We start from the raw sequence: 11,296 nt of genomic DNA on the forward strand, positions 1-11,296 counted from the left end.
AATAGCAGGGTCTTCTTCATGACAAAGGACTTTTGGTTCCACAGTTCAGTCCAGTTCCAGATTGCTTTGCTCCAATAGCTGTTCTCCTGCCTGTCAGAAGAGCTATTATGCAAGGTGTCCAGGTGGCTTTGCCCCACTCATGACTATTTATCACAGAAGCCTGCAACCTGCCCATCACCTTGCAAACACACTCCACTGTCAGGTTCTTCTGTCCCACCAGAGCTACATTCATCTATTATTCACTTAATTTCATGGGGCAATTTGTTAATAAAACATTAGGTGGTTTCCAGCAGAGATTCTACTTAAATCCTACATGTTTACTCTACTCTTTCTAATTTAAGCAGTTTTGTACAGAGAAGAGCCCAAGAGGCAGAATCTGAAAACTAACCAAGATTCACAAAAAACTTTCAGAGTTGTGTATCCAGCCAAGGTCTGATTCTGCTCAAAACCAGCATTTTGACTCTGCATCACTCATCCCTCGCATCTCCGGATTGGGATAATAGGTTCCCTCATACTTTCTTCCATAGCATAAATGACAGGAGGGATTAGAGTAAGGGATCAGTCCCAGACTGTGGTTCGCTGGCAGTGAACCTTCTGCACAGCACTGAGTAAAAGAAGACAACCCCTAAAACAGAGGGCATGGAAGGGGCTGTGCTTTGCCCCTGGCTACAGCTGTCAGAGAAGCTTTTTTGCCCACTGAGCATACAGGGCAGGATTTATCCCCCAACTACCTTAACCACAATCATAAGAAAAATTTCTAAACCTTGAGAAATAAAAGGCCCAGTTATGCAATTCAGAGACAACAATTATTTTAACGGAAGTAGGGAATAACAAGGCAGCATCGCCATCTCTCAGGTTCCCTGGAGGAGCAAGATTTGAAGCGGGCATTTGGAGTTCTTTTTCAGGCAGGCTGGTCATGAGGGGAAAGGAGACTGGAGGAGCAGAGGAACATGGCTCCAGAGCAGATGCAGCCTGAGGGAATGGCCCCAGGACTTCCCTGAGCAGACACAAGCCTGGGTTGCCTACCAGCCCTTCAGAGCCCAGCTCTCCCCCAGACCCCAGCAACAAAACAGTTACTCAGCACTGTGAGGAAACCGGCTTTCCGCTCACGGATGGAGCACTCTGGCTGCATCCTGCAAGGCCCTGAAGAGAGGCACAGCCTGTCGCACGCACCGACACCACCTCTCTGAGCAGGCAAGGCCTTGCAGGCCCCGTCTCCTCCGCGGAGGCGAGGGCACGTGGCGCATGCTGGGCGCCCTGACTGGAAGCAGGATCAGGGAGGGATGAGCTGAGGGGGCTTCCCTTCAGCTCTGGGTGGGCGACTGGGTGGGGCATCCCACACCTTCCCAGCTGGAAACTCTGAGCAGCTGGGAGTCAATCAAGGACATTGCTCGCAGCTTCATCACCTCCCTGCTGCCCGAGAGCGCTCAGTACCGCGGTTGCAGGAGCAGTCCCTTCGACAGCCGCTCCTGCGGCCCGGCCCCAGCCCCTGCCACCGGCGGCGTTCTGCCTAGGGCGGCCCAGCAGCCGGGGCTCGGGAAGAGCTCCACGGCCCGGAGAGGGCGATCGAGGGCCCCGGCCCCGAGCCTGGTCTCCGAGGGTGACGGCGCGCCTTCCCGCCGCCCGCATCGGGGCCCTTGACCGGGCGGCGCCGCCGCGGGCCGCTAGGTGGCGGCCTCGCCCAACGCTGCGCGAGCCGCCGCTGGCGCCAGGCGAGGAGGCCCCGCCCCGCCCCGGGCCCCGCCCGCGGCCCCGCCCGCCGCCATCTTCGTGGTGGCCGCGCAGCGGCGCTGGGGAGCGCGGGGCTGCGGGCACCCGGCGTCAGGGGCCGCTGCTTCTGCGTGGGCCCCTTGGGCGCCGCGGGCAGCGCCAGTCGCCTGCCTTGTGAAGGAAGGGCCAGGATAGCCCCCGTGTGTGGCCCTTGAGTTCACCTCAGCCTGGGCCTGGGGCGCGGGCACGGTCTGTGCGAGCAGGCCGTGCCCCGCAGCGTCGGAGAGGAGAATGGCGCAGGGACTGGAGGAAGAGGCTGGGTCCTCTTCCACCCACAGCCGACTGTGACCTTGGGCAAGTCCCTTTGCCTTCCTGTGGTCCCAAGGATGAGGCAGGTTTTTCCCCACGAGTGGCGTGGCAGTTGTTCTCCGTGGGGGTGTGGAGCTCACGCGGGCAGCGAGGGCCCTGCAGAAAGGCAGCGGGACAGATGTTCTTGGAGGCGCGCAGGAACCGTGATACGCTGCCATTTACCATTTGTGAAGGCAGGCGTCAATCATGCTGAAAAACACACATGAAGAGAAAACTGCCCGAGGAGCTTACAGAAGACAGGAGTTCCCTTCTCTTTGAATTGCCATTTGTATTCTGAGTGTTGTGTAAACATTAAATATTTAAAACATTGCCTGTAGCACTCTTGTTTCTCGGTGGGATTTGGATAAAGCCCTGCCTGTCTCAGGGTCATGAGAAAAGGTCTCAGGCTGAACTGTTTTCCCTTCTCCATCTGAGCAGCTGAGGTCTCTAGGAGTGGTGCCCTTCTGAAACAGGCTTAAATCAAAGCCTCGTTTAACATTAGGAGGAGTTGGAAGGGGATTCGGTCACGTTTGCTCTGTCACTCACGGTCTGTGGGATGCTGCTGTTGCAGGAACGTCGTCTGAGCCGCTCCGGAGCGTGCGGTGCAGCACTGCGCTCCCGGGCAAAAGGCCCAGGGCAGCGCGCTTCACTTTTCCCCATTGCGACATTGCCCTAGCAATGCTCACTGCAATTCACGTCTGCTTTGGAGCCCGTGAGGTTTTACCTTGAACACTTGACCACATAATGCCTTTTTTTTTATTTAATGAAGGCCTGTCTTCTTGCAGTTTCAGATCCCAACTCTGCTGCTGATAGTGCTGGTGATTTCGGGTGCTGGTAATTCTTAGCAGCTATTCTAGTTCCACATGTGAAACTCTTTACACAGAGTCTGGAGTAGTGATTATCCTTCCTGCTGGCACCTGAAATCCAAAGAAATTCTAAGCCCACTTTGGGCATCTGCCCTGTGTTTTGGCCATGGCCCTAGGTGACTCCCCAGGTCACACAGAAACCTGTGTCCACATCAGGAGTTGAAATGAGCTCTCCTGAGTTGTAGCCTACTGGTCTAATTACTCTTTTCCTAGTGCTATTGCCTGACATTTTTAAAAGTCACAGCTGATCTACTTTTCTGACCAGCAGCAGAATATCTTGAGTCATTTAGATTTAAAGATTTAAGGATGTTAAGGGCAGGCTTGTTTTTCTGTGTCTAAATCTGTGTCAAGGGGACAGAAAGGTGTTTTTTAGTTTCTGCTTTAATGGAATAAGCCATGAGGGGGATGCTGTACTTGCCCATGGGTGCCTGGGAGCCTGTTCCACGGTACTTTGTCATGAGACACTAGCATAAGGAAATTGTCCTTTAAAAGGAGCTGTGAGGAGGGCACGGGAGGACACATTTGCCCTTATTCTGAAGTTCTCCAGCGTGTAACTGCACTGCTTCCCCTTTCGGTTCCCCTCCTCACCCAAAGGACAACCTATTCATTTGCAGAGCTACAAAAGCTTGGCCTCATCTCACTGCATTTGGCTCATCTTCCTGCTGCATGTGCACAGTAGTACATGGGTGGGCGACCTCATTTGAGAGTTAATTTCATTGTAGATCAAGTGTGTTCCTCCCTTCACATATCTCACAGTTATCTTCTTCCCTGATGAGGACTTCTTAATTAAAGCATGAACGATTTGTGACAGAACAGCATCTTCCAAAGGTTGTCTTTCCTGGGTGCACAAATGCATTGTTCTCCAAAGGCCAGGCTGGTAATCTGTTAATTTAAAATCAAGGTTTTATTGCTGCATCCTGCTGTAGATGCTGGTCACCTTTCTAGGCAGTATAGCAAGAATCATAATTTACAGGCTGATTACAGATTTGGCTGTGTATGCATCTTCAGTGGGAATTTTTCTGGTTATTACAATCAGGCTGCTGTACTGTGCTAATACAAGCTCAGTTTGGCTTCACTGCCTTATTTTTCAGCAAAGCTGGGGCCGTACATGTCAGAGAATGGCATCTTTGTCCGCCCCGCCGCCCCCAAAAAGAGCAATTGAGTTCCCCTGTTCCACCAGCAATTGAAAACCCTAAGAGATCATATTGCTTGTGGGAAGAAGGTCTTTCTGGTTGCTCTAGTGCTCTCTTCCAAGAGCCTCAGCAGTCTTGCAGTGATCCTACCCTGTGTCCCAAAGGCACCAAGGTCACATCAGTGCAGTGCTGCAGCAACTGGCTCTGCAAGGGAGCCCTGCTGCCTTCGAGAGCCAAGCCGGTGCTGCGCGGCTCAGATCTCTGCACTGTGTCACGCTGTACGATGTACGCAGGCTCTCAGTCACGCCTCCTATGTCCAGATTTTCATAAGCTCTTAAGGCAACTAAAGATGCAGGTCAGCCTAATGGGACTGATAAAGCAGTGATATAATTAAAGTGGTGCCGCTGGGGTGTTTAGACCACCAATGTGTTTTCACAGCTCTCCGGAGGATCTCCCTGTAGTTATGAATGCTCGTATCCCTTTGGACATCTCTGCTTTAGAAGGTGGACAAACGCTGACTGGTGTGTTGTCTCGAGAGCAGCAAGCAGCCAGCCTGTGGTGACAACCTCTGAGAGAAACTTTTTAATGGTCAAGCTCATGACTTGTTGCCCTGGGCTCAAGAAGACCAAGATCTGAACGCAGATGCTGAACATCATTTCCAGTGATCTAAAATCCTCCTCGGTCTCCACATACCATTAAAAGCAGTAAACCTGCTGTGAAACCTCAGTGCTGTGAGCGGCAGCCTGTGTCACCGAACTGACGTGTTGCCCAGGACCTTCGGAAATAACCTTTTTCTCCTCAGCTCCGGTTGCCTTCCTGGCTGTCACTCTCTCACGGTGACTAAAAGAATAGAGGTTTAACCAGCTTAATGGCACTTCCCATAACTGTATGTGGGTGCTAAAAGCACACTCTGAACACTTAAATTAGAAGATGACACACGCATCGTGGCTGGAGCGCAGTTGTCAGAAGAAACAACTCAAATCTTTTCCAAACAGCTGTTCGACTGCCAACACTCGTTTGGGTGCACCAACTGTGGGAAGACCTATGCTTAAAATAAATGGGTTTCCAGCACAAGCAAGCAGCGGATTTGACTTACTTGGCATCCTTTACTGGCTCGCACATTTACCACCACCTTGCACCGCACTGGTGGCCTGGCTGGTGGATTCTGTCCTGAGAAAAGCAGGAGAGAGAAGGTGCTTCTCTGTCCTTGGGAGAAGGTGCTTCTTCACAATGACAAATCACTCCAGTAAAACCCAGCTGTAGCTGATGGCCTGGACACTGGAGTTTGGACGGGAGCGGGGAGGGAATGTCACCGCAGGGCCAGCACCCTGTCTCCTTCAGTGAGCTGTGCTTCCCTGAAGGCTTTGCAGTCTCCCATTTTCCTGCTGGTTTCAGGCTGTGACCACGTCACTGTAACTGTGTTCCTGATGACTGCTTATACCACCCAAAGATAAACATATTTTGCAACATCTTTCCTGCTTTTCACCCCCAGACACATCGGTGGAGTTTGGGGCACTCAGTGCCTTACTACCCTACAGTATAACCCCAGAAAAGCAATATAAAGTGAACCAAAATGTTTGCATCATTTAATACATGCAGATTCGGGAGAAGCAGAGTCACAGTCATTTTGAAGTGGAATGTTTCTGGCATCTCAGGGTGAGCAGATTTATGTAAAACATTGATGAGAATTTTTAAATTCGGTAGACCTACTTGTGAATAAAAAATACAGATTAACAATGAATGATTATTGTTATTTTCCGTGGCAAAGGTGTGTATACAGTAATTGGAATCATGCTCCCTAAAACATCACTCCTGCTCCCTTACACACACTCAAACAGTTGATAATCTTATGGAGACCTTATAACACAAGGAGTCCGGTTGTGCAGAGCCCAGGTGAGCATTACTCGTATCAGCAAGATTGCGAATACAGGGCTGAGTGCCTACAATTTCAAGTCATTGGAGTTCCCATTTACTTTGGGACCGTAACACTGAACCTTTTTGATTTGGTGCTTTATTTGAAAAAAAATCAAACAGCTGTACTATGACTCTTTTTCCAGTGAACATCTGGAGAGCCACATCTGTTTGTAGGTGTGCAGGGCCTGCATGATGGTAAAGGTGATACCGGCACGGAAAACTATACCTTTGAAGTTTAGGTGTATTTGAGAGAGGCTGGGGTGGGGGAGCAGATGGCTGCAGTGGAGGACAAGGGGCAGAGCTCAGACTGTAGGAGAAACCATGTAAATGATCTAGATTTGTTGACTTTAAAGGTGTTTTATTTACAGAAAAGATAAGATTAAACAACACTACAGAAACCCTGAGCCACAGAGTTGATGCTACAACCGTGTTCAGCATTGCACAGCGCTAAGCTGCCAGAGCCCAGTAAATGTCCTATTACATATGGATCTGGCTGCCATATTTTGGGCTGCAATTCAAAGCCAGCAACTGCAGAAAACTTGGATCATTTGCAGCTGACAAGCCTGACAGGCAAAAAGTATGTTTTCTTTGATTGGAACCAGATTGTACAGCGAGCAATGGCTGAGCATCAAGTAATGGCGATTAGGTCAAGAGACCAGACAAAGGTTTTCCAACCAGGCCAAAACATTTATTTCAGTCCAAACAACTGACACCGTATAGGGCCAACGCACTTGAAACTCGACCTTTTGGAAACCAACTCTTTTGCTGCTTTGATGAAACAACATATTCAGGGATAGCTGGTGTACATTTCTGTATAGATCTGGGCTGATGTAGCAGGAAGGCTGGACTTTGGAAACTTAAGTTTGCTCTCATTTCCATGACTGTAAGTCTGGAGTAATTTCATTTGTGTCAGTGGGATTCATACTAAGACAGCAGCATCATTTCCACTGGTTTGCAGTGTTGGTCGTTGGGGCCGCACTATCACCATCGAGGTTTCCTCTTGACGCTCTCTAGAGTCCCTGGAATAGCTGTGATTGAGCGATGCACACAGCGCGTTGAGGGTTTTAAACCTGCCATTTTCAGAACATTTTGCATGGGCAGGAGCACTACCTCTTATGTTTTTTATTGACCTCATCTAACACATAGCCCCTAGAAAAGACACCAGTGTGCTTTGTTTGCTCTTGGGGTGCATAAAGACACAAGCAGAGTATTTTCTAAAGTACTTGTTCTGCTTTTCTGATAACATTTGCTTCAGTTTCAGTTCATGCACATTCAGATAAAGGCTGTTCTTAGGGCTTTTTTCTTCTACTGGTTTTATTCTGGGAACTGCAATTTTTTTTTGTGTGGTCTTCCACTGCAAACAGAACTGTACTGTATGTGCTGGTTCTGGCCTGTCCAAGCATGGCACGATCATCACAACTGGGTGCTGGTAATTGACCAAGTGGGGCGATGCGTTGGTAGCCCCGATGCTGTTTGCCAGTTGGCATAGCATCTCTCTGGATCTAGAGGGCGAAGAGCACAGCCCTCTCTGGCCTGACATGCGGTGACCACAGGGAGAAAAGGATAAAGGGCTCCATCCGAGCATGAAACATTGGGAAGAATCTGAGCTCTTTCATGGCAGCCCAGTCTACAGCAGGGATGGCCAGAGCTGACTCACCACATTCACTTCTAACTCTGCAGATGTGAAGCAGAAACAAACAGCAAAGTGGCTTGTACTATATCATTAAATGAGGAGGTCTAAGCCTTATTAACATTTTTCAGGGCTTACAAGGAAGAATGTTTTTGTCTTCACTGTGGTTCTGACAGGGTAGCTGTGAAAGAAGAACTTGGACCTTTTTCAGGCCTGTGTGGGAAGGCAGGACAAACACAGCGTATCTCTCAAATCTCACCAAACTTCCCAAAGCTAATGTGAGGCCGAACGGGCCTTGCCCAGGCCCTTGACGCCAAGGCAGAGTTCAGATGGGGGCCAGATCTTGCTGTTTTGAATCCACGATTTTGACTGAAGTGCTGCACGTAGGGAAAGAGCTGCCCTTACCTGCACCGTATCTCCTACAGTGGGACCCACACTGAGCTCGTCCCTTTAGTCAAAAGGATGGGTCTTATACAGGTTGGGCTGTTTCAGTCAGGCAGATGTGGGTCTTAAATAATTCAGGGCCATTAAATTTCCTCCCCCGTCTTTTTTCTGCATTTGTACAAGTGGGACTGATTTGGGAAAGTTGATGAATCAAAATGAACAAGTACCGCTATAATTCACAAATCATAGTCAACACATGCTTGCCAAATAAAAGCACCGGAAAGGTTTTTATCGGCCTAAATATTGAAACCAAATTTTATTTTTTGAAAATGACATTACACACATCTTGCAAATGTACATTTAGATGAGAAAACAATGAGTAACAAATATTGAGAGCAAAGCTATAAAGTGGACAGGTTCTCTGCTGCATGGCATTGCATTACAAGAATACTCAGACCTGGGATGGTTATTACAAGTAGTAAAAACAGTTCACAACACCTCACAAAAACGGATTTTTTTTCTAGAAAGTCAAATCTTCTAACAAAAGGAAACTCTGCTAAGGGAGAAGAGGCATGGGGGATAGCTGTGTGGATCTAGCTACATTTTGTCGTTCTGTGGCAGGGGTTTTTGGGGTTTTTTTAAAGTCCATTTCTTACAAAATCCATCTTTTTCAGAGACCCCCTGTTTTCCAAGACTTTGACTGTTTTCTGTCCTTCGTTGCCAACAGAACCACAGCTATTAAACAATAAGCCCTGTGGACTCAACTCAGAGCTTGGGAGTGTGGAGGAGTTGTCTACAGAACCCCTAACAACATAATTCCTATATACCATCCCCCACCCTCTTCCGCTGTATATCCAGGAAAATCAAAAAGTGTGTGCAAACTCCGCAAATCAGGGGCCGCGGGACTAGTCCCATGTAGAACAACCAGGTGTGGAAGCCACGGCCAATACACCACGTGCCACATGCCTCAGCTGCAATGGATCAGCAAGATCTCATCGTTTCCCAGTGACGCAAACTTCCAAAGATTTAACTTGTTCCCCAGTTCAAGCAGAGGCAACAGGTGACCGATACCCATCTGTTTTACCTTGAAAGTTAGAGTCTAATCAAAGTGCCAAGGCAAGGCGCTGTGAGAGCTAAGTTCCCCGAGAGAACCTGTTGAGAACTGCTTTTCAAACCTCGTCGTATATCATTTTATTTATGCCCAAATCTGTACTTTACAACCACGAGAGAGACAAAGACAGAATAAGAGAGAGGGAGAGAGAGAGAATCTTTCCAGGAGGAAAGGAAGAGCTAATTAAGAAAAGAGAGGTACAGGACCATGCATTTACTCTCAAAAGCTTGTTCACGAGCAAGCTAACATTTCTAACACTACAACCACTCATCTACATCTGTTTGCTAAGTAACTGAGTTCTACCTACAACTAGGGAGCAGAAGGGGTTTTTTTTTTCTTTTCTTCCCCCTCCCTTTAAAACGTCAATAAAAATGTTTTCTGTACAAGTTGAATGGCACAAAAGGTGGTCAAAATGCTAAATAACTCACCACAAGTGGAGAATGCAAAATTAGTTCAAAACATGCATGGACTGTGTACAGGTAAGCAAGGAATCATTGGCATAAAGCTGCAATATATTACAAGATGATACAGTTGAGATCTTTTGGAATAACCTCTGCTTGTTCTGTCCCTTTAAGAGAACTTCACATAAAAATTCCGCGTAAAGGGAATTCAAGGACTATATCCAAGCAGAAAGTTAACTATTGGCAACATTATTTGTCTGAAGAGAAAAGCATTTCCCCTCCCCTTCCACGCACTCCCCCAAGGTACAAAAGCCAATGTGATTAGCATTGCTGCAGGCTTGCCAAAAAGAAAGGTTAGATAGATCTGTTTTAGGAGAACAAAAGCACCGTTTAAATTAATAGCTCTTTGTACAATGTCATTAATTAAATACCTTATTATTTAAACAAAAACAAACTGAAATTTACCAATCCCAAGAAAATAACAACTGAACCCTTACCACCCACGTGTCCTCCAAGGGTATGTACACAGAGTTTAAAGTATACCAGCTAAACTTTAAACCTGGCTGCCCCTCCAACCCCCACCCACTGAATGACAATAGAAAATACATCGTGGCCTCTCAGTTATATTATATTGCAGCTTTGTTATTAATGATGAAATCATACAAACTCAATGAATGACCTAAGACAGTAATCCATGATCAGGTTCCAGTTCAGCTGCATACCTCCCTCCCTCAACACAACTTGTCGGCAGATTTGCAGCTCAGAGAGAGCTGCAGAGCGCAGGGCCGTGAGCGAAGGCAGTTCATGCTCTTCGGAGAAGAGGGCTGTGAAGAACTCAGGCTTATGCGATGAGAGCTGCTAACCCTAGCTTGTGATTATATTCGTCATTAAGAAAATAGGCAAAGGCCAGTAACAGCAAAGTCAGCAAGCTGATACTCCTTTCCTGTGCTTCTAGACTAGACAGCGTCACAAAATACAGAGTATCATGGAAGGGAATATGTCGTAATTTCAGAGAGTAGAAGGAGATTTGGCTAGACAGGTTTCCTCTTTCTAAAAGACCCTGGGTGTCTTCTAAATTGATAATCGCAGCTGTACTAGTACTGCCACGGTGATAAAGCTGCTTGGATCACACATCATTTAAATAAGAAGCAAACTAACAACAATTTTACATGTCAGAATTCAGCATGTAATTATAACTCACAGGCTTTCTTGTTCTTACATTCAATACTTCTGCTTTACCTTATCTATAAACACCAATCAGCAGTGCAATTAATTCCCTAGACATTCTTCTTTTTAAGGAGACGCATCATTAGACATCACACTAAATCTGGAAAAAGCTATTCTGTTGTAAAGAGGGAAAAAAAATTAAAAAGGAAAAAAAAGCTGTGTGTTCTGCAGCCCTTCAGTGACTGACTGTGTGGTCAGCATGAGAGGGAGACAGAATATCACTACATTTCAAATGCCACCTGCAAAGCGAAGTGAATTAAAAACCCATCCATATCTGCTGTGCAATGGTTGGAAGCAGATGGAGAAAAGCAGCTGTGCTGGAACTTAAAAAAACCCCCAAAACCAGAACAAACACCCCCCCCCCCCAACATAAACCCTAAAACCAAACAACAACAAAAAACCCCACTAAATGTTTCACAGGGATTCTCTGAAGGTAAAATTCTTCATTTCAAGAACTGGGCCTGGACCCCAGCTCGGGGTCCCTTTGGTCCATTACAGACATTTCCTAAGTTTGACTGTGCACATGGGTTTCTCAGAAACTCGGGGGTTCAGAACCAGGGTTTGGTTCAGGT

This window comes from Ciconia boyciana, chromosome 12 (assembly GCF_034638445.1).
Source record: "Ciconia boyciana chromosome 12, ASM3463844v1, whole genome shotgun sequence".
NCBI classification, from domain to species: Eukaryota; Metazoa; Chordata; class Aves; order Ciconiiformes; family Ciconiidae; genus Ciconia; species Ciconia boyciana.